A 23,596-nucleotide genomic window follows, 5' to 3' on the forward strand; every position below is an offset into this window, starting at 1 on the left:
TGCATAATTAACTATACTTTGTCTCAAGTACTTCACTGATAGATGACTGTAACACATGAAGAAATTCTCACAGAGCTGACAGCAACATACAGTTGACTGTCTAGTTCACTTAGATTTGTTATACGGAAAATGCACTTCTTGGAAAATTAAATGAAGCGTTTGCATTTATAATATCTTAAAGATTTTATTTCTTAGGGTCATTTCTATAGTATGAATTGCTTATATCTCATCCATTTTAGTTATGAGTATTTATTCAATCAAATTTTATGTTAAAAGTAGGTACTGAAGTAGGTGCTGGTGGCTTGCACCTGTAATCCTAGCTACTCAGGAGTCTGAGATCTGAAGATTGTGGTTCAAGGCTAACCTGAGCAGGAAATTCCTTGAGACTTTAATCTGCAACTAATCACAGAAAAAGCTGGATGTGGCACTATGGCTCACTAACCTTAAGCAAAAGGAGCTCAAGGACAGTGCCCAAATCCAGAGTTCAAGCCCTAGGCCCAGTAAAAAAGAAAAAAGAAAGTAGGTGCAGAATATTAACTGTTTATTATGTACAAATTTAAGTATTTTAATGCTTTTAATTTTCACAATAATATTCTAAACAGGTATTATCACACCCATTCGTCAAATAAGAAAATTGAAATTCAAAAGTGTTAGATGATTATCTAGGATAATTCATATTTTATCTGTAATGGAGTGAGATTTTGAACTTTGACCATTTGGTTACAGAGGAAATGTTTGTAAACAATATAGAGAGAAGGATTGCCACAAATAACAGATAATGGAACTAGAGATTTCACTGTTACTGATTTAATGCCTTTACTGACAACTTCCCTGGCTTTCACTCTTCCAATAACTGTGAAAGCCTCTAATTTATGTACTCTGTCCTTATACCTGAAAAAATGAATTAATCTCAACCTTTCTAACTAAACCTCAGATGTCAAAATGCTTGATCAGTAAACACACTTCCAGAAGTTTCCAGATAGAAAACATACATGTCCTATCCAAATTACCACTTCATTTTGGAAGATATAGAGACTTTTGAATGTACTAGTGTTTCATTCTCTAAAAAGCAACTATGTAGCCAATGAAAACATAAGCTAGAAATTACAAAAATTACTGAATATGAGTGTTGCTTGATCTGGCAATATGCCTGTAGTAAATTTCTTATGTGTTTTAAAGAATATGTTACACATCTTGACAAAATTTGTACATGTGGAGAGAGGAACACTTTGTTGTGCTGCAAAATTCACTACAGATCAACTAATGAATATAAAGGCAAATCAGGCTGTGCTGATAAGTATACTAATGAATAATATAAGGATAGTAAGAACAAAAACATTAATGCATCCTTTGGTTTAGTAATATATATCAGTAGTTGGCTCATTCTCAGTTAAGTGAGTTAATAGTTTAAAAAGAATAAAATTTGTGAATCACAATTAATTATAAGATCATATTGATAGTCGGCTCTGCAACATGACCATAAAGAAGAAAACATATCTTTTCAATAAGAATAATAATAACAAGAATTTAATGACATTCATTTGCCAAACATACATGTATGGCACAGTGGAAGCAGATCATATGTGTCTACTTTAGTCCTTTCTATCGGATTATAGGGTATTTTCTTGAAATGTTTAGACTAATTTTAGTGTTGTGATATTTTACCTATCATTCCACAATCCTCTCTGAAATTGGTCCTCAAATAATTGGTATTCTTATTGTGCATTTTGACCTGTTCGTTCACTAAAGTAATGGCACATAAGCTTTCCTACTTTAAACTACCCTAAAGCTCTCTCAGTGTTGAAATATCCCAGAAAACAGGTGAGAGAACTAACTCCAAGAGTGAACCTCTGATCAGATGGAATCTCTGACCAAACCAAAGAAAAAGACAAAACTGTTAGTATCCTGGCTAAGACTAGAACTTTCCCCTTAAGAAGGAGAAATTTGCAATAGGAATTATATGTACATAATAAGCACGTGATAAATAGCTAGACTTGACACTACAACAGTTATTTGCTATCAGATCTCATGCGTACAAAAGAGAGAGCAATTCAAACACTAAGCAAAAGTAAAGAGCTTTATCACACTTGAAACTATTCTTCCTAATTTCAAACAGAAAAATCTTTCCACATTTTATGTTTTGCTTCTTGCCTTTTCTTTTTTCTATTGTTATAATCTGTTCAGGTTGTTGTTTCCAGTATAATCCAAAATAATAACTACATTTAACTCCCTTTCAGATTCCTGTATCACCAACCACACATCCAGACAATCTTACCTGCTAAAAAACCATAAAAGCTCACTGAGAGAAAAGACAAAAGATGCAGAACTAGAAAGTTTTTTTGTCTTTAACATTAATTCTACACCTTTAATTAAAATAATGAAAAAAATCAGGATATGTGCACCGCTCTTGGCTTGCCAAGAGAAAAAGATCCTGAGTCCAATTCTCATAACACACACACACACACACACACACACACACACACAGACACACACACACACACACAAATAAACACACACACAAAGGTGAATAAAAGAATCTTTATAGAACTCAAAATTTCCTAGAAGGAAAACAACAGCAACAACAAACCAATGACAACTTTTCAAGTGCACAGAATAGCCTACTTTCCATCACATCTACCATCTTGCTATCATGTAAGACTTGCCAATGTGTTATAATCATTTGTTCCCATGCTGTCCCTTGGTTATCTGATATTGTTACAGTATTTCACCTTGTTATTTGATATACTGTATATATGCTTGATGGGTTATTTGAAATTGGATAGGGAAGGGGAGAAAACAACAAGAGCGGCGGGGAGGGAGGGGAGGGAAATGGGGACCATGACATGAGAAAGGGTATCAATGTATGGGAAGTAATGTACCTTCTATCTGGTGAATATAATGTAACCCTCTATTAATTACAATAAAAATATATGAAAAAAATAATAATTTGTTCCCAAAAGCTATTAGCATTAGCACAAATTCAACAGCCAAAAGAAAAAAATGGCTCAATAATACTTAGGAATCAGGTCCTTTACTGAACACCTTGCTGAGAAATATTTTTGGAATGTTCCCCCAAAGAGCCTTGTAAATCTCAAGTTGTAATTTTATCCAAATAAGGTGACTAATACAGTACAAAGTATCCAAAAATTCCAGAAATTACTTGTTGTTGAGTATCTTCTAACAAGTTTTTACATGAGTCACTAAAAAAGTTTGGTAAAAAATTATATAGATAATAGACCCAGTGGCTTATGTCAGTAATTCTAGCTACATAGGAGACTGACCTCTTAGAATCACTGAAGTCAGCCTGAGCAAGAATGTTCTTATGAGTTTTCTTTTCTTTTTTTCATATATTTTTATTGTAATTAATAGAGGGGTTACAATATATTCACCGGATAGAAGGTGCATTACTTCACAAACATTGAAACCTTTTCTCATGTCTTGGTCCTCATTTCCCTTCCCCCACCCCAAACCCTCATCTTGTTTTCCCCTCTTCCCCATCCAATTTCAAATAACTAAATATGCATATCTTCAATATATCAGATAAACAAGGTGAAATTCTGTAACAATATGAGAAAAACCAAGGGACAGCAAAAGAGATGAGAGATAACATAGTACATTAAAGACAGCAATCACTCATTATATGGCTTTTGTTTCTATATCTTTGAGTTTTATTTTCAGTTAACCAGCAAAAAGCCAGCAGTGGAACTGTGGCTCTAGTAGTAGAGTGCTAGCCTTGAGCAAAATTACTCACACCTGGCCCAGGCCCCTCAGTTCAAGACCCAGGATCAGCATACACACACACACACACACACACACACACACACACACACACACACACACATCACACGTCATATTAATATTGAGAATAATGGCCAATATTCATAAGTGTATTATATGAACACTCACATGCATGCATTATGTGCATCACTTAAATTAGGATAGGATGTTTTTTATTTTTATCTCCACCCGATGGATATGGAAAGTGAAGTTTAGAAAGTTAAATTATATGACCAAGATCAATGAACTAATAAACATTCCCTCATAGAACAAAAGGTCCTACTCGAATGTGGCTTATACTATAATCCTACCTACATGGGAGGTAGAGATCAGGAGTATTGCTGTTTAAAGCTAGTTTAGTATTAAGGATTGCAAAATGAGATATTAACAAATAGTCAGGCATTATGCTATTCACCTACAATCTCAGTTACACAGGAGAGGTCATAAATAGATGGACCATGGTCTAGGCTGGCCCTAGGCAAAACACATTTGGACTCTTAACAAATAATGAAAGCAAAATGGACTGGAGTTACCAAGTAATTGGTAGCATTCTTGTTTAACAAACTCCCCAAATCAAGCTAAAAATCTGTTTAAATATTAACTATTTCTGATTTTTAAAATTTTGTTGTGGCTTGCATTGTGCAAAATTTTCCAGTAAGTATAAATATCATTAAAATCAGAAAGATACAGAATGTTTCAAGAAACTCATCTCCAAATCAAAAGTAAAGTAGGCTGAAAAGAATTACAAACCAGTGAAACTACATCAGCTGTTTAAGATTCATTTTAGAGTGAAAGTGGGATTAAAACATGGGAAGGGGTGACAACGTTTAAGAAGTCACATATCCACAATCTGATTGATGACTGTAACTGTAACCCCTCTATACACCACCCTGACAATAAAATTTTTTAAAAGATTTATTTTATAAACTTGAACTAAAAAGTGAACATGCTATTTTATGTTTGTCTCAGTATGGTCCAAAGAAAAGATATTAAAGTAGCATTCAGGGAAAGTGGGTTCAGAAATCATCTCTTGATGCATTTACTTCTGTGTCAGCTGCAGTAATAGAAGTTACAAAAGAAAGGTTGTCCAACATCCTGATTCATCTCCTAGGGACCGAATAAATTGAGCACTCAATACCAGGCTCTGAAAAGATGTGAGATAAAAATTGGTTGATTTTTGTGTTTTAGACACAAAATCCAACCACAGCCTTGTTTCTCACCTTTTCAGGCACTTAGCCTTGAATTCACCAATGATAGAGTTAAGGACAAATATGAGTGGTAAGAATGCAGTGTCAGCAACTGCTCCTAAACCCACCATGGCACTAGGCTGCTGATCAGTCTCATATTTAAAATAACTTTTATGGAGGAAAAAGCTCTTGCATTCACTTAAAAATGCATAGAACTGTATTAACAAGAAACGGAGGAGAGATGAAGGAAAGAGAAATGGGAGAAAATTTTACAAGTCTGTAGAAATTTTAAAAGGCAGAGGAAATTTTTCATATTTTAAACACAAGGAGCAAATAAATGTTAACATATGCATGTACATGTGTATATAAATATACATGTATATATAAATGTATCAGAATTTTGCACAGTACCACATAACTGTTCGGTCTGCCTGGAAGAAATGACTCCTTCACTTAGCTCTCTCCCCCACCCTGAAAATCCCTTCCAGCACTTGTAACCCTGGAAACTGGCATGCCTGGGGGCAGTGGGAGGTCCCCCATCCTGAGTTATTTCCCCATTCTCTGAGATCACATCCACTCCTGCTGTGGCCACACTCCTCCCTCTATATAATCTCTCACTTCCTGTCATAAGCCCTCTTGTTCCATCCAATCCATCTTGGGCCGCAAGAGGTCTGCTCATTCCTCACCCAATAAACCCTCTTTTCCTCAATTGAGTGGTTTCCTTTTGTCAGACCTTACATGACTCAGATGCGATGAGGGTCAGGAGTCACTGGATCCCCTCTGTTTCTCTGAGAGTCAATTCACCTTCTGCCCACCCACCCCCTTCAAACCCAAGCAAGAAAGGAAATGCCACCTCCAGACCTCTGCCTTTCCCATTGCTGGCTGTGCATTCTCTACAGTGTTTCTTTTTTTGTAATTAATAAAAGGGTTACATGATATTTGCCAGATAGAAGGTGTATTAATTCACATATATTGATACCCTTTCACATGTCTTGGTCCCCATTACCCTCCCCCCCACCCCCCCCACAATGTTTCTTTTCTTCCCCTGGTGAGTGACTCTTGTCTACAGCCAGCTCCTGGCTGCTGCCTTTGGGCTCCTCAAAGAAGAGGTACCTAATGCACACCACCCAGACCATTCTTTACGTGTGGTAAGGAAGGCCACTGGGCAAGAACTTGCCCTGCTCTGAGAGCACTGACTGAACCCTGCCCAAGTACGGATGGCTGGGACACTGGGGAGTTGACTATGCCTCCTCATCTCTGCAATGTGGGCCAGTCCCTCCCATAGCCCCCACACATGGGGAGGAGCCCAACTTATCCAAGAAACTCAGCTCTCAGCAACAGAAGTATGATGTTACCCAGGGCCGCTGCCCACAAGCATCACAATGGAGGAGCCCAGGGTATGTCTCCAGGTTGCAGGCAAGCTACTTGTATCCTTTCTTTTGGACATGGGAGCCAGTTATTTGTTGTTACCTGAGTGTTCCAGCCTATCTTTTCCTTCCCAGATTCTAGTGGTGGGTGTAGATGGCCTTATTACGTGCTGTACAACTACCTATTAGAATAGGTAACTTTTCTTTTTCTAGTCTTATCCTGCTGTCCCATTTCTAAGGCTCCTTAAGTCCCTCAAAGCCCTTTTCCTTCTCCTCCAATTTTGCCTGAGGATCAAGTCTTTCTCAAGACCCTTAATCTGTCTGGCTTACGTCCTAAGTGGACAGGCCCTCACCAGGTCCTGCTGACTGCTCCTACTGCAGTTTAGCTCAGTGCACAGCCACAGTAGTTTCTTCTGTCAAGAGTGAAAGTATTCCTGCTCTTCTCTTGGACCTACCAAGGTAAAGCTGTCTCACATCTCTGAAGAAGATGAGACCCCTTCATCTTAAGACTTCCAAGGATCCATATGCACATTCACTACCATGGAATTGTTACTGATGTCTTCTAGATAAATAGCATCCACCCCTTCTACCCTCAATGTTGATACCTCTTTTTAGCAGCAAGTAGCCAGAGTTAGTGCCCTTTACAACTCTCAGAAGGCAGAATGTTAGGTGCACCTGTAACAAATGACTTCTTCCCTTGGCTCTCTCCCCTTGCACCCTGGAAATCCCTGCCTAGCATCTGTAACCCTGGCAACTGGCATGTCTGATGGCAGGGAAGTCCCCCAGTCTGAGGAATTTCTCCATCCTCTGAGATCACATCTACTTCTGCTGAGGCCACACCCTTCCCCTATGTAATTTCTCACTTCCCACCATAAGCTCTTTTGCTCTGTCCTATTCTTCTTGGGTGGCAGGAGTCTGCTCTCTCCTCACACAATAAACTCTCTTCTGAACTGCATCGAGTTTCCTTTTGGCAGACATTACAATAACTGTATACAACTTTGCTTTGGCTTAAAAATATTAAAGGTAGGGGCCAGGAGTTTGGCGTAGTGGTTAAAGTGCTTGCCTAGCATGCACGAAGACTCGGGTTCGATTCCTTGGTACCACATATATAGAAAAAGCTAGAAGTGGTGCTTAGGCTCAAGTTGTAGAGTTCTAGCCTTGAGAAAGTCCAAGGACAGTGATCAGGCCCTGAGCTCAAGCCCAGGACTGGCAAAAAAAATATTAAAGGTAAACTATCAAACACATACAAAACCTCAAATGAAAATATACAGAACAATAATCACAAATGAATTTGCATACAAATGTATACATCACCTTGAAAAATTAATAATGCTTGACTTTTTCTTGTTCCCAACAGCTGCCTCTGTTTATGGGTCATCTCATCATTTTGTGACTTCCTTTCCTAGACTCTTTGATAATGTTACACTAAGGAGGTTTGTCTCTTTCACATTTAAATACACAATACCCCTTGGAACTAGATGTGTTGGGGGGGATTTTTAATGTACATTGTGAGGTAAAGGTCACCTGAAAAATGTTACACTTACTGTTCTTCATCAAAAATCATAGTAACGGGCTATACCTAGACTATAGGCAATTAACTACATTCATTCCAACCGCATATTCTCTAGTCTAGATGTATAGACAACTCAATTTACTATTTTGGTCTTTGAATGTGTTTTGATTATTGGATCCTAACTAGAATAAATTTTAGGATCAATTGAAAAATTCTGTACTAAAAATTGTTGCATTTTGATTGAGGTAGAATATGGTTAATGATTATACAGAGTAATGGGTATGTTTATGCCACTCCTTGGGGTATATGTGACATGTGTACATGTGTTACATACACACACATATATACATATATATATATTCTTCTTTATTTCATTTTTTATTAAAGAATTTATTAACATTGATTTTTACATCATATTTTAAATGACAAGTTTAACAAACAAGTGTTCAAGGGGGGAATCTCTATTTACAATCTCTGGGACTTAGTATTTAGAACTTAATCAAAATTAGGCTAAGGGTTTGTATATCATAGAAACATATGAATTTATGAAATAAATCATTATTTCTATAGAGTCATAGGTTTTTATGTCTATATAGTTATGTTTATATTTCCATTACCACGTCCATAGCTTTGGGTATGTGCGGCGAGCTCCTCGACCAGCGAGGAAGAACGACCACCACGCGAGGATTCTTCTCAAATCATACTTTAATGGAGAGCCTTTTGATTGAAGGGGGAGCAGGAAGTGAAAAAGGCCGAGGCATCAAAAGCAGCAGCTTATATAGGGAACAGGAACACGGATCGCTCCACCATTGGCTGCCGCCCTACAGCCACAACGAGGTGCCGCGGGATTGGCCAGGGATCATCATGTGACTCACGCATGCGCATAACTTAGGACACGTAGTCGAGCACCGCATTGCCTTATGTGAAGTCGTTTACCTCTAAGGAGTCAGGAAACGGGCGCCATCTAATGGCGTTTGTCCCGGCTCCCTACAGCTCCCCCTTCTTGTTTTGAGCATCAGGCAAGAGTAGGGGTCTGTTCTCTGAAGAGGATAAGGACAATGCAAGGCCTCCTCTCCAGGCTCTTTCCCAGAGGGTGACCCGCCAGTCCGATGCCCTTTTTTCAGAGGTGGGAAATTTTGGCATCTACCCACATGCAAACAGACATGCTCTTCTCGAGAAAAGGCATCTCCCTTTTCCCAAGTGCAGTGCATACGCCTCACATCCTGTTTGCTCCAGATCTTAAGCTGCATACCTGTCCCTGTGCAATGGGATCTTGTCCCCCGGGGTGCAAAGGCTATGCAGAAAAATAGGCTCAATTGCCCTTTAAGGCTGAAAGCCATATTTGGGGTGAGGATCCAACTTCCAAGGCGGCTAATGCTTGCGAAAATCACTACCTTATCTCTCTGTGTTTGGGCTTGCAGGCGACAGACCAACCATAGGCAGACCACATGTCCTTTTCTTTCCAAGCATACTTAACCAAACTTGGGGGGAGTCATGCATTTCTAATGCTGCAAAAGCCTGTTTTATAATAGCATTATCTCCTTTTCGTTTATAACTCATTTTACATAGCATCCAACACAAAATCCCCAACCCACACATCATTAATCCCAATAAGGCTAAACTTCCAGCCCATTCTTTTACCCAGGAGGACGCCTGTAATACCCAATCAGTAATTTTCCCGAAAAGGGGCCACATTTACCCTGGTTGAATTAACAATCATAATTTCATATCTCAATTGGCTTGTAAGGTTTTCAAAATCATGTGACCATTGTCCAGTTAACATTTGACCTAATTGCCTTGATAAATTAACGGTAAAGACATAATTGTCCAACTGTCTGTCCATGGGAAGAACTGCAATGATGAATTGGTCGTGAAAAGATACCGGAAACCACGAGCGTCATGCTTCACAGGCATCGGTATTGGAAAGATCTTCATCAGCGCCCACAAAATCCTCTCCTGGGCCATCACTGGATCTGCTAGTATTACCACCAACATGAGAATGATCTTCATCATCAGTGCCTTTCTCGGGTTCTCCTTCCACCTTTCGCGTCAATCGCAATGGGACCCAAAGCGGTGTTTCCTGCTCCTGTGGAAAAACACAAACAGCTCCCCTGGATCTCCTTACTACGGGATCCGGTCCGCACCAATTATTTGTAATAACATCCTTCCATTTAACCATCTCAGTTATAATTTTTGGGTTTTGGGCAGCATGTCTATCTGCTGCTGACTTATCATCACTATTTAAAATTAAAAAATTTAAAGTAAAAAGTGCAAGGGAAAGTCTTTCCCTGGGAGATGCTCCTTCCGCAATTCCCCCTTTCTGTTTTTGAAGTATTTCTTTTAATTTTTTGTTGGTTCTTTCCACAATTCCTTGTCCTTGCGGATTGTATGGTAACCCTGTTGTATGGGCTACTTGCATTTGCGCACAAAAGGCGCGGAAACCATGAGAAGTATAGGCAGGGCCATTATCAGTTTTTAAGTGAAGGGGTTTTCCCCAGGCCGCCCAGGCTTCTAAACAATGTACTTTTACATGGGAAACCTTTTCTCCTGCCAAGGGTGTGGCATGTACTATACCAGAATAGGTATCCACTGAGACATGTAAATATTTTAATTTTCCAAATTCCGCTAAATGAGTAACATCCATTTGCCATAGGGCATTTGGTTTTAAGCCTCTAGGGTTTATCCCCACATTAGGAGAGGGGAGAAAAATCACACAAGACTGACAGGCTTTAACAATATTTCGTGCCTCATGTCTGGTTATATTAAATTTTATTCTAAGAGTATTAGCAGGTACATGATATAACTGATGAAAAGTTTTTGCTGATTCTACAGAATCAATAGCTGTCAAAACCATGGCCCTAGTTGCCTGATCTACCTGGGCATTAGCCTTAGCCATGGGACCTGGCAACAAGGTATGAGCTCTCATGTGCCCTATATAAAAGGGATTCTTTCTTGCCAAAATAAGGGATTGAATCTGTAATAATATGTTAGAAACCATGCTGGCCTGCCTAATTGAGGCGGCGACTTCAAGAGAATTAACAGCATTAACAACATATTGTGAATCAGAAAAAAGATTAAAGGGCTCTTCAAATCTTTTAAACACCTCTAGAACCACCAGGCACTCCGTGACCTGGGGAACATCCGGTCGAAAATATAACACGACTGGATTTTGACCTTCCACCACAAAGGCACCCTGGCCAGTTTTTGACCCGTCAGTATAAATAGTCAAGGCTGTAGCCAAAGGCTTCTTAGAGGTAATAATAGGAAAATAAACCAAATTTCTCTCTACAAAGGCAAGCAAGGGATGCTTGGGATAATGGTTATCAATAATATTGGGAAAGGCACATAATAAAATCGCCCATATATCCACAGTGGCAGCCAAAGTTTCCACCTGATTCCTGGTATAGGGAATAATTAATTTATCAGGTATTTTAGCAAAATGCATCAAACAACACTTTAGGCCCAATAGGGCTTGAGTTGCAACAAGCTCAGGAAAATATTGAACAGTTCTTGCTCCAAGAGAATTACCATGAAGCCACCACAGAGGGCCGTCCTGCCATAAGACCCCTGTAGGATAATTCTTTGTCTTTAAAATACACAACATAAGTAATTGACCTGGATTATAACGACACACTTGAGCCTTAATTATTGCCTCTTCAATCTTTTTTAGGGCCGCAAAAGCCTGTGGGGTAAGTTTTCGTGTAGATGTGACATCCGGGTTACCTTCCAAAATGGAAAATAAAGGCAGTAATTCTGCTCGAGGAATGTTTAAATATCCTCGGATCCAGTTGATGTCTCCCAACAGTTGCTGAAAATCATTGAGTGTCTTTAGGTGGGCAGTTCGAATAGAAATTTTTTGAGGTCGAATAAAGGCAGGAGTAACAATGGCACCTAAGAATTTTACCACCTTGGATTGTTGTACTTTATCAGGGGCAATAATAAGCCCTCTCTGTTCAAGTAGGGAAACCACCTGTTGATAGGCTCTATGAAGTACCTCAAGAGAGGAAGCAGCTAGCAGGATATCATCCATATAATGAATGATTTTTACCAGGGGAAACTCCTGTCTAACTGACAGCAGGGCCGAATCCACAAACAGTTGACAAATAGTCGGACTATTAGCCATGCCTTGAGGCAAGACCTTCCACTGATACCGGACATCTGGCTGTTCATGATTAACAGAGGGCAACGTAAAGGCAAAACGTTCTCTATCCTCAGGGCAAAGGGGTATTGAGAAGAAGCAATCTTTAATGTCTAAGGTCAACACAGGCCAATCTCGGGGCAGCGCTGAAAGTAGAGGAAGTCCTTTCTGGACTGGTCCCATGACCTGCATTTGCGCGTTTACTGCCCTTAAGTCATGTAACAATCTCCACTTGCCAGAAGCCTTTTTAATAACAAAAATGGGTGTGTTCCAGGGAGATACAGAGGGCTCAACGTGTCCCAATTTTAACTGTTCCTCAACTAAATTTTTTGCAGCTTCCAATTTTTCTTGTGAAAGGGGCCACTGGGGGACCCACACCGATTTCTGAGTCAACCAGGGTATGGGTACCGCATTATTGATGGAAGCTTTTGTTTCAGTGGCCCCTAGGAAAAACCCAATCCTTTCCTATTAAATTTTGGAGCAGGCTCAACGGGCTCTGGGCGTCCCTGAAGACATCTGCCAAGCCCTTGAGTTGGAACATATCCCTGCTGTTTCATGATGTTTTGACTAACTTCTGAATAATCATTAGTCAGTTTAAGTTTTAATTGTTGTTGCACATCCCGTCCCCAGAGATTAACAGGGACGTCGATTACAAACGGTTGGATTGTTCCCTGTTGGCCTTCTTCAGTTCTCCACACTAACTCTTTAGCACTGACACAGGGAGCATTAGCATATCCAAGTCCTTGTAAAGTTTGAGAAGATTTTTGTAATGGCCACTGCTTGGGCCAGGCCTTTGATTGAATAATGCTCCGATCGGCTCCGGTATCTACCAGGCCAAGAAAGGACTTTCCCTCTATTAGTAGGGATAGCATGGGTCTCTGGTCCAATTCCATCGACAGGCACACAAGATCAATCCCTGTGGAGCCTAAGCCTGCGGCTCCCCTTTCCTTTTGTAGTGAAGGAAGGTTTTCATGTTTTGAAGGTAGAATTAAAAGCTGGGCAATCCTATCTCCCGGGGCTATAGAGATTACTCCGTAAGGGGAGTGGCACAAAACCTTGATTACTCCTGAATAGTCAGAATCTATAACGCCCGGGAAAATTATTAGTCCTTTTAAGGTGGAGGAGGAGCGCCCTAACACCAATCCCACCGTGCCTGTTTCTAATGGTCCAGTTACATTAGTATCCAATATTTGTACTCCCGTGGCTGGAGTTAAGACCAATCCGGAGGAGGCACAGAGGTCCAGCCCTGCGGAGCCTGGGGTTGACCTTCTGGCCGGACTGGCTGCTGCAGGCTGGGAACAGGTGCCGGAGTCTGAAGTGCCCCATAAATTTGTGGGCCCTGGGGACGGGGGCCCCTTATCCCGTTTTTTGGCTCCTGGTCTGCACTAAGAGAAGGAATGGGCTGTCCATTAATATCTTTTACTGACTTGCATTCATTGGCCCAATGTTTTCCCTTCTTGCACCTAGGACATGTTCCTGGCACCTTTTGAACTCCCTGAGGACCCTGGGGAGTTCTGGGACACTGGCGTTTAAAGTGTCCAAGTTGGCCACATTTGAAGCATCCTTTACCTTTAGAGTCCTTGGCCGCTTGGGTGGCTGACAGTACAGCTGCAGCCAGGCCTGCATTAGTTAATGGCCCCCCTATTTCTCTGCAGGCTTTTATCCATGCTTCCAGGCCCTTTTCCTTGACCGGCATAATAGCTGTCTGACATTCCTTTGTACATTGCTCAAAAATAATTTGTTGGACAACTGGCATAAAGGCTTCAAGATTTTCAAAAACGCGCTCCGCCGTTTCGAGCACACGGGCCACAAAATCGGAGAATGGCTCCGTGACAGCTTGAGTAACTTTGGTGAGGCTGCCCGTGACCTGGCCTTTGTTTGGGATTGCCCTCCAGGACTTGTAAAAAACCTCATTTATTTGTTTATAAACATCCCAGGGGAAGTTTGTCTGATCGGCAGCCCATTGTCCTTGCCCTAGGAGCATGTCCACAGTCCACTCGGGCCGCCCTTCTTGTACATTTACTCTATACTGAGCCTGAGCTCTGTCCATAACTATAGACCTGAAGTCAAGGAACTGTCCATAATTGAGGCATGTCCGCGCGACCTCATACCAATCATTAGGTGTCATAGCATTAGCAGTTAGTCTTCTAAGCAAGGCAGTGGTATAACTGGCCGTAACTCCATAATTACGTACTGCCTCCATCAAATCCTTTAACTGTTTATAGGAGACTGGTTCAAAGGTCCTCTCCTGGGTAACTGGGTTCTCAAAAACTGGGAACGCAGCCGCCAGGTGGGACCACGTGCTTTCTTTTATGAAATGACTTTTTCCCGCCGCCACAGGATAAGGCGGGGGCGCAGAGGGCATGGCTCTCTCTTGTTCATTTCCTTTAGACACTCCGGCCAGAAGAGGTCGCTGAACTCCATACCTACCCTCCTCATACCTAGCAGCCGCCTCCTCCAAGCCTTTTCCCTCTTTCGGGTCCTGTTCCTCATCTGAATTGTTAGTCACTTCCTCATCTGAGTTGCTTAACTCCTCATTTGAATTGTTTAGCTCCTCATCTCTAGACTCCCTTATTTGTAAAAGTTGAAACCTGCCCGGATCCGGGTAAGACCGCCCTGGGGGCGGCTCCATTGTTCTTATGCCTTGGTCCTCCTTATCTCCCTCCTGCCCGGTATCTTGAAAGGGTGCGTCCACCCTCTGTTCTTTGACATAAAGTCTCCCTTTTTTATTTTCTTTCCCTTTTCTTTTTGGCCTACCTTTTTCCTCCCCATTTGATTCTGCCTCGGAGAGACTATCCTGGTGCTTCCTCAATGTCCTACTGGCTCTCTTAACAATCTGTGAGTTGCCGCAACGCAGACAAATGCAACAAAAACACACCAGCAGCAAGCAAGGAAGGACAACAGCAAGCACCCAGAATTGTACCCAAAGAAACAGCATATCTGGGGACCTCAGCTGATCAGGCTGATACTTACCGACGTCTCCTCTCCGTATGTTGAGTTCTGAATCCTCCTCGGCCTTTTCGCTTGTCGTCCTGTCTTCCCAGGGTCCCGGGTTTTCGGCACCAGTTGCGGCGAGCTCCTCGACCAGCGAGGAAGAACGACCACCACGCGAGGATTCTTCTCAAATCATACTTTAATGGAGAGCCTTTTGATTGAAGGGGGAGCAGGAAGCGAAAAAGGCCGAGGCATCAAAAGCAGCAGCTTATATAGGGAACAGGAACACGGATCGCTCCACCATTGGCTGCCGCCCTACAGCCACAACGAGGTGCCGCGGGATTGGCCAGGGATCATCATGTGACTCACGCATGCGCATAACTTAGGACACGTAGTCGAGCACCGCATTGCCTTATGTGAAGTCGTTTACCTCTAAGGAGTCAGGAAACGGGCACCATCTAATGGCGTTTGTCCCGGCTCCCTACAGGTATGCAGTTATTGAGTCCTCACTCTTGTACTCTTTCACACATATATATTCTCTTTCACTTACATATGTCTTCCATATATATGTATACATACACACACACATATATATATGCAAAACATTATAGGATTTTCTATGTAGTGACATTTTGTATCTTCTTTTCCACACTTCTACATAGAAATTCAAATTCAATGTGTTCATCTGAAGTAAGAATCAAAAAGTAATAGAAGGAAGATGGGGTAAGAAAGAAAGCAAAAAAAGATGTAACCAATTAGGGTACAGCTGTGGGCAACTGAAGCTTTGCATTATTTGAATGCAGTCTTGCACTAACCCTGGTACTGGCAGAATTAACAGTATTATATACAAGTTAAGTACAAAACCAGAATATCTAATGAAATTTCTTCAAGTCAGCGAATAATTTCATGGATTTTTAAGAAGAAACAGGCACAGATGACTTTTTCCTCTAATTTTAACTACTTAGAAAGCTGAGTTCTTAAGATAGAGGATAATCAGCCCAGACCAAAAACAAAAAATACTGAGACATCATCTCCAATTAACTAGTAAATTCTTGGACTGGAAGCATGACTGAAGTTGCTGAGAACCAGAGCAAGGTTGCAAGTTACAAGGCCCTGGTTTCAAATCCTTATACCAGCACCAATAAAAAGGTGAAGAAATTAGGAGAGAGAGGACTAAAAGTGAACAAGAAAAAGAAAATTTAAAATAAATAACAAAAGGAAAAGAAAATTTTCATTGCTGGAATAAAACACTAAAAGATTCTTTGAAATCATCTCCTATGTCAGTATTATATGTGAATGTAACAGCATCTCAATCAATCCATCTTTTTTATTTTAGAAAGGAAAATCTGGGCCAAGTACTTGGCCTAGTGGTAGAGTGTTCACCTAGCATACATGAAGCCTTGGATCTGATTCCTCAGAACCATACAATAGAAAAAGCTGGAAGTAGTGTTGTGGCTCAAAGGGGTAGTGCTCTAGCCTTGAGAAAGCCCAAGGACAGTGCCCAGGCCCTGAGTTCAAGCCCCAGGATGGAAAAAAAGAAAGATAGAAAAAAACTAAAAAGAAAACAAAAAATTTAAGCTGGGTACTGGTGGCTCATGCCTATAACTACTCATGTGGCTGAGTTCTGAGCATTGACAGCAAGAAAATCTGTGAGACTTACCTCCAATTAATCACAGAAAAAGCCAAAAGTGATGCTGTGGATCCCATGATAGAGAACTAGACTTGAGCAAAAGAAGCTCAGGGACAACATGCTGGCCCAGAATTCAGGCTTCAGGACCAAAATATAGATAGTAAGGACTATATCCCATGTATTTTCTGTGTTTGTTTTGTAGATATGTGATTTTTCTTTTTTGATTGGTCATGGGGCTTGAAATCTAGGCCATAGTGCTATCTCTGAGCTCTTCAGCATAAGGCTAGCACTCAGCCACTTGAGGCACACCACTTCTGATTTTCTGGTGGTTGACTGTAGAAGATAAGAGTCTCATGCCTGCCCTGGACTGGCATTGAACCTGGATCCTCAGATCTTAGCCTCCTCAGTAGCTAGGATTATAGGCATGGGCCATCTGTACCCGGTAATACTTCTTATTTTTTTCCTTAACTTTTCATTTACAATCTATACAGAAAACCAGTCCATGTCAGATAGCATTTTGCCCTTGCTTAATTTTTTATTTGTAATGGTTTATTATAATGTAGGACTTAAAAAGTTTATTTTCTTGTGTAATTTTATTGACTTTTATTTTAATTGAATGCCATTGTATTTTTCTGTTTCTTAAAACAATTTGAAATGTAAATATTTTTAGGCTATATACAAATACAAGTCTTAGATTGAACTTAAGGTTTTCTTCCTGCATCTTTTGTCAGTTTAATATAAGTTAGCAGTTCTACAGTTATCTCACACAATGACATTTATCCCACCCTAACTTAGAAACATTCCTTACTCAATTTTAAAATTTGTTCAAAACCTTTGTAATTTCCTCATTTGTACATTGAGCACAAATATGAATTCCCCAGGAATAATGACAAATTGAACATTTTTTATGACTTATGCTCCTTTCTGTATTTCTGACTTTCAGGCTTTGAATCATTTTCCTTTGCTTAAGGAAAAGTTTTTATTTTTACATTTTTGTTATATAATTTATTTTATATTTATGTTATTGGGGATAGAATTCAGGCTCAGGCTTTCTAGGCAAGTGCCCAGTCATTTAAGCCACACCTTCAGTACTTCTGTTAACCTGTTTTTATTTTGTTTGTTTTCTTGCTTTTTTGGCTAAGGTCTCATACCAATTTTGAGGAGCTGTTCTAAAACCCTAAGCTTCCTATCTCAGTTCTCCTGAATTCCTGGAATTACAGGCAAGTAACCCATGCCCAGTTCAGGGTAAGTTCTTTTTCATACTGCTGCCAATGAGAAAATGGTATGGAATTCTATATTTGCAACTATTCTCCTTTGGCAGTTTAAACAAATAATTCTACTGCCTTCTGGTTAGTATTCATTTATTTATGGCAAAGCTATTTATGTTATTTTTATTCTTATGAAAATAATCTTCTTATTGATATGACTTCTTGTTAAGCTTTTACTTTGTACATTTGCTAAATCAGTTACAATGTGCCTGTACAGTAGAATTTTATTTCAAATTTTTAACGTTTTATTTTGAGATAACTAATATTCACATACAGTGTTTTGAACTAATATTTAGAGTCCATATAATTAGTCCATGTAGTCTCCACTGAGTTTCACCCATGTGAACACCTTGGATAACTGTGAAACAATATGATGATTCATATGCAAACATTATTTTAATCGCTATTCCTTTTTCTGTTTCCCAAGTTTTGCATGCATTTGTTTGTGTTTTGGGTATGTACATTTGGGTTTTATCACAGGTGATTACTGCCACAGTCAAAATATAGAACAATTCCTTGACCATGAAAGACATAATTTTTCTTACCATGAATTCACTTCCTCACACCTCCATCATTTCACCTCCAATCCCAAGCCCCTAGCAATTCATAATGTGTTACTAATTTTTATAACTTTGTCATCTCACAAACTTTAACAAAAGGTGTCAAATACTATGAGATTTTTGCTTACTTATTTACTTAGTCTAAGCCCCTATATATGTAGCAAAGTTGTATAAATCAAATTTTGTTGTTTTACTATTACATACTAGTATGTAATTATTCACTATTAAAATATATTTCAGTGGTTTTAACTTGTAGTTATTACAAATTAAACACTTTAGCATAGGTTTTTGTGTGAATATAAATTTTTATTTCTTGGAGGTAGATACCCAAGCGTACAATTAATGGACAATAAATGAATAATATGCTTAATTCTGGAAAAGGAAACAATCAGATTTTCCTAAGAACAAGGTAGCGTTTTACATTCCCACCAGCAATGTATTCTAGCTATGTACAGTACTGTGAATATTTGGCTATCTTAATATTTTTAATTTAGGCATTTTGATAGTATCTAATTGTAGTTTCAAATTGCATTTCATTAATATTTAATTAACTATTAAATACCAGTGTTAATGATACTAATTAATTTGACTAATATTGAATATGAAATATACAGTGGATCACTTTATTCTTTTTATTTGTTCTTGCATCTTATTTATTCTTTAATATTTTCTGTTGAGTTTGATAATTATTTACATATTCTAAATAGTGGGCCTTTGTCAGGTATTTTCTGCTGTACTTTTGGTATTGAGTCTTTGTTCATTTCTAAAGGACCATAAGGACTGCTTTGCTAGTTGAAACCTTGCCTTCATAACTTTTTGATGCTGGACAAGAAGTTTAATTCCCCTTGGGATCCCAGGAGTCACAGAAATCCTGGCAGCATTTAGATATTCCAAACACAGGTTCGGAGTGAAGTCTAAACTGAGAATAAGCGCCAGCCATACTCTGAATGAACACATCTTTAGAAAGTCCCAGAATCCAGACACCAAATCCTTCAGTCCTCACAAGGCTCAACACGTGGAGTGGAAAGAAATCATTCTATACTATCTATTCCAATTTCTTGATTTACAAAATCCATAAAAATAGTAAATGCTCACTAAGTTCATTATGAATAGTTGTATAGCAATAGAAACTGGAAACAATCAGCCCTGCAGCAGAGGCTTTATGATACATGTTCAAGGTGTTTTCTATCTGCCATTACAAAAAAAAGCCCTGCTATTTTCAGTCCTACAGTCACTATTGCCTTCTGAATAAGGGCGACATGTCTCATTTCACTTTGTTGATACCTAATGTTGAATTACAAATGACTGGGTTAGTACTACTCCCTGAAGTGAAATTGACAGTAGAAACTAATTTCCTTATTGGTATTCTATAACTGTTGATGACCACAGAGTCCCTGTTTTTTACTTTATCACTTTTTTTATGGTGACTTTCCAAAGGTAATGTTCAATGATAGGAATTTAGTCAATGTTCTTTATTAATTTGATTCTACAATACGTATGTTGATGGGACCAGGAGCTTGACCTGGTGGTAAAGTGCTTGCCTAGAATGCATGAGGACCTGGGTTTGATTCCTCAGTACCACACAGAGAAAAAGCCAGAAGTGGTGCTATGGCTAAAGTGGTAGAGTGCTAGCCTTGAGAAAGCCAAAGGACAGATCTCTACCCCTGAATTCAGGACCTAGGAGTGGCAAAAAATTATATTGATATGTTTAAGTAATTTACACATTTTTGAATACTAGCTTTTACCTTTTCTTAACTCATGAAGAATTTAAAATTAAGGACACCTACTATAAAACCTTCATGTTAAAAGTACCAGTGGAGCCAGATACCAGTGGCTCATGCCTGTAATCCTAGGCTGAGATCTGAGAATCACAATGCAAAACCAACCTGAGCATGAAAGTCCATGAGACTTTTATTTCCAGTCAACCACCAGAAAACAGAAAGTAATGCTATAGCTCAAGTAGTAAAGCACTAGCCTTGAGCTGAAGAGTTCAGGGACACTGCTCAAGCCCAGAGTTCAAGCCCCACTACTGACCAAAAAATGAAAAAAGAGAGAAAGAAAAAAAGAAAGAAAGAAAGAAAGAAAGAAAGAAAGAAAGAAAGAAAGAAAGAAAGAAAAAAAGAAAGAAAGAACTGTGATGCATACCTGTAATCCCAGTAGTGTATACCTTTAATCCCAGATATCTAGGAGGCTGACACAAGAGGATCAAGGTTTTATGCCAGCAAGGAATGGAAAGTTCAAGAGGCTCTACTCTCCAATTAACCAGAAAAAAAATAAAAAAGTAGAACTGTGACTCAAGTGGTGGCCTGGAGTAAAAAGAACCTAGGCTCTGAGCACAAGCCCTAGTACAGACACAGACATACACACACGCGCACACACACACACACACACACACACACACACACTCATGTAAAAATGCACACTTGTAGACACAAAGTACTCAAAATACCTTTCTAATAAGTTAGTTATTATTATTGTTTGACATATTGATATTTTAATCATTTTTATCATATATTTTATGAATCAAAACAAGAACACTGTATAGAAAATCTAAAGAAAAGTTTTATGAATTGTTATCAATGTATCAATGTACTTTTTTTTTACTGTTTATAGGTAAAGAAGACTAATTTTGCACTGTGATTTTCATACAATGAGTAAAAATTCAAACAGACATCTTTCTCTCTTTTTTTCTCTTCAGCTCAGCATGGACTTTTATTAACCAGTCAGCTATTCAGGATGGATCTCAGCTGTCGCAGGTGGGTGCTGAGAAGAGAATCCAGAGGCACCAGAAGCATCCAGGACTCCAGGCCCTCCCCAAGCAGCATTTCCCACGGCCCTGGGCTGTTTACTTCACCACTCCTTGCAGAGGCTCCTCCAGCTTCTGGACCAGCTCTGTGCAGGGAGCTGAGCAGGACTACCTCACCTCTGCCCCTCAGCATGTTGCAGGGAGGGTACAGGAGGACCTGTGAGATCCCCTGCCTTTAAAAATGGCTCCATGCTCCCAACAACAGGCTCTCACCTCTGTGCCTTCTAGAGAACAGTGCCCTCACCTCCACTCTCTCATGACACTTGTGTCATCACTTCTGCTCTTTCCTGAGAAGGGTATCCTCACCTCTGCTCCTTCCTGAAGGCTCTGTGTTCCCTTCTATTTTCTCCTGAGAGTGGTGTCTTCACTACTCCTTCTTCCTGAGAGCCTTCACTTAATATGAGTTTTTCCATCTTTCCCTTACAAATAGGGCGATGTTTTTCTTTCTAATGGCAGCCTAGAATTCCATTGTGTATGAATACCACATCTTGTTGATTCAATCATCTACTGAGGAGCATCTGGGTTGGTTCCATATCTTTGCTATGGTAAACAGTGCTGCAATGAACATCATTGTTCTAGTGGCTTTAGTATGTCCTTATTTCTGAGCGATTGGGTAAATGTCAAGTAGTGGAATTGCTGTGTCATAGGGGAGCCCTATGTTTAGTGTTTTGAGGAATGGCCATACTGCTTTCCATAGTGGTTGAACGAGTTTACACTCCCACCAGCAGTGTAGTAGCATCCCTCCTGGCCACATCCCCGCCAGCATGTTGTTATTGGATTTCTTGATAATGGCCATTCTAACTGGAGTAACGTGGAAACTCAAAGTTGTTTTGATTTGCATTTCTTTTATGGCCAGAGATTTTGAGCATTTCTTCATATATTTATAGGCCATTCTTACTTCCTCTTCAGAGAAGTCTCTCTTTAAGTCTGTAGTCCATTTTTTAATGGGATGACTGTTTCTTTGAAGAGTTTTTTTTTTTTGAGAGATTCAATACTTTTAGCTGTAGATATATTTTTCATCTGAGGACTTTGTCTTCAAACAGATATTTCAATAATCCAAAATATATGTCAGTGTTTAACCCTCAAAATATTAAGGAATTTTAATATAATACAACTCAAAGATATTTCACAAAAGCATCTTTTGTGAATAATCATATTCTGTAGGAGATAGTATCATGAACTTTAAACATTGTGCTTGGCTGCTGACATAGGAATGTTTGAAAATTAAACATATCTAAAAACACAGGTAGAAATAAAGAGGCCTAAAAGTATAGGGGAGAGTGGATGGAAAGGAAGTGACTGTGGGGCACGTCACATCAAGGGTAAAAGACTTACCTCATGGCCCAGTGCTCACTTCCTGGTTTTGGAAATCCAACCATGCTGTCTCCTGGTAAGGAGGTTTGGCTGTGGTTTGTGATATAAAATAAGGCTACCTCAAGCCCATGGATTGGCCCTGCCACCCTCTCTGACCGCACCTACCTCCCCTGTCCTGCCTACTTTTATGCTGATAGACTCCTGCATCTTACTTTAGCCCCTGGTATTTTCCCATTAAATGAGTTGCTGGCGTGACAGTCTCCCTGGTGCATCTGTGTCTCCCTCTGGAGAGGGAGGGCTGGGTGAAGGCGGCCAGCCGGCCCTAACCTTTCTGGGTCTCATCTTAGTTGGGGTGTGTTCTCTTTGCCCTTCCTGCTGGTCAGAAGGCAAAGAGTGCTAAAAACCCCAACAGTGACAATATAGAACTTACTTGGAAAAAGAATGAAAAATATAAAGCTATCCTAAAGCACATGACAATTTATTATACAGAAAATTGTGGCCGGCTGTATTTCTTCGCTAAGGAGGTCTATCAATTGGTTCGAATTGTGTTTAAGAGGACTGGGTTTTACATGAGAAGTGTTAGATTTGAGAATGAAAGAGAAGTGATTTATAAGGGGAATGTGGTCACCTCTTACACTTAAAAAGAGGTTGTGTGTGTGTATGTATGTATGTACACACACATATATGACCCTGCAAGAGACAGAAGGATTATGTTGTGTATGAATATATATGTACATATACAAGGGTATATCTGGGAGAGGGGTGTGGGTACATACAGTTTCTTGCAGCTTCTCAGAGGGTGGACTAATAAACAAAAGCTTTCCTGATTTAGAAAATAAAATACGATGAAACCAACTCCAGGCAAGAAGGAATTTCCTGAAAGCTTGATTAAGCTTGAGGTCAGGTAAAGAAGTTTTGCTAATGCTCTGAGAATATTGAGACAGAATATTCTACCAGAAGTGATTTAGTCAACCTTTCTTAGAGGAACACCAATGGCTGACAAGAATACTCAGGGTATGAAGAAACATGACTATTGATTACACATGTCCATACTCATTCCTTTTCCACATATGAAGATACAGGTTAGGACAAGAAATTGGGA

The 23,596-nt window shown here is 39.7% G+C and overlaps 1 long non-coding RNA gene across 2 annotated transcripts; it reads left to right on the forward strand.

Moving 5' to 3' along the window:
* Positions 1-6,419: 6,419 nt before the first annotated feature.
* LOC150056632 (uncharacterized) lies at positions 6,420-22,029 on the forward strand. Of its 2 annotated transcripts, none has more exons than XR_016537239.1 (4): positions 6,420-6,525; positions 7,689-7,764; positions 17,689-17,791; positions 21,073-22,029. It is a non-coding gene; the product is annotated as an uncharacterized LOC150056632 (long non-coding RNA). The 2 variants fall into 2 exon arrangements; XR_016537240.1 differs by lacking the exon at positions 6,420-6,525 and adding an exon at positions 6,584-6,790.
* Positions 22,030-23,596: the final 1,567 nt, after the last annotated feature.

Source organism: Megascapheus bottae, chromosome 12 (assembly GCF_031878675.1).
Source record: "Megascapheus bottae isolate mThoBot1 chromosome 12, mThoBot2.hap1, whole genome shotgun sequence".
Taxonomy (NCBI): domain Eukaryota; kingdom Metazoa; phylum Chordata; class Mammalia; order Rodentia; family Geomyidae; genus Megascapheus; species Megascapheus bottae.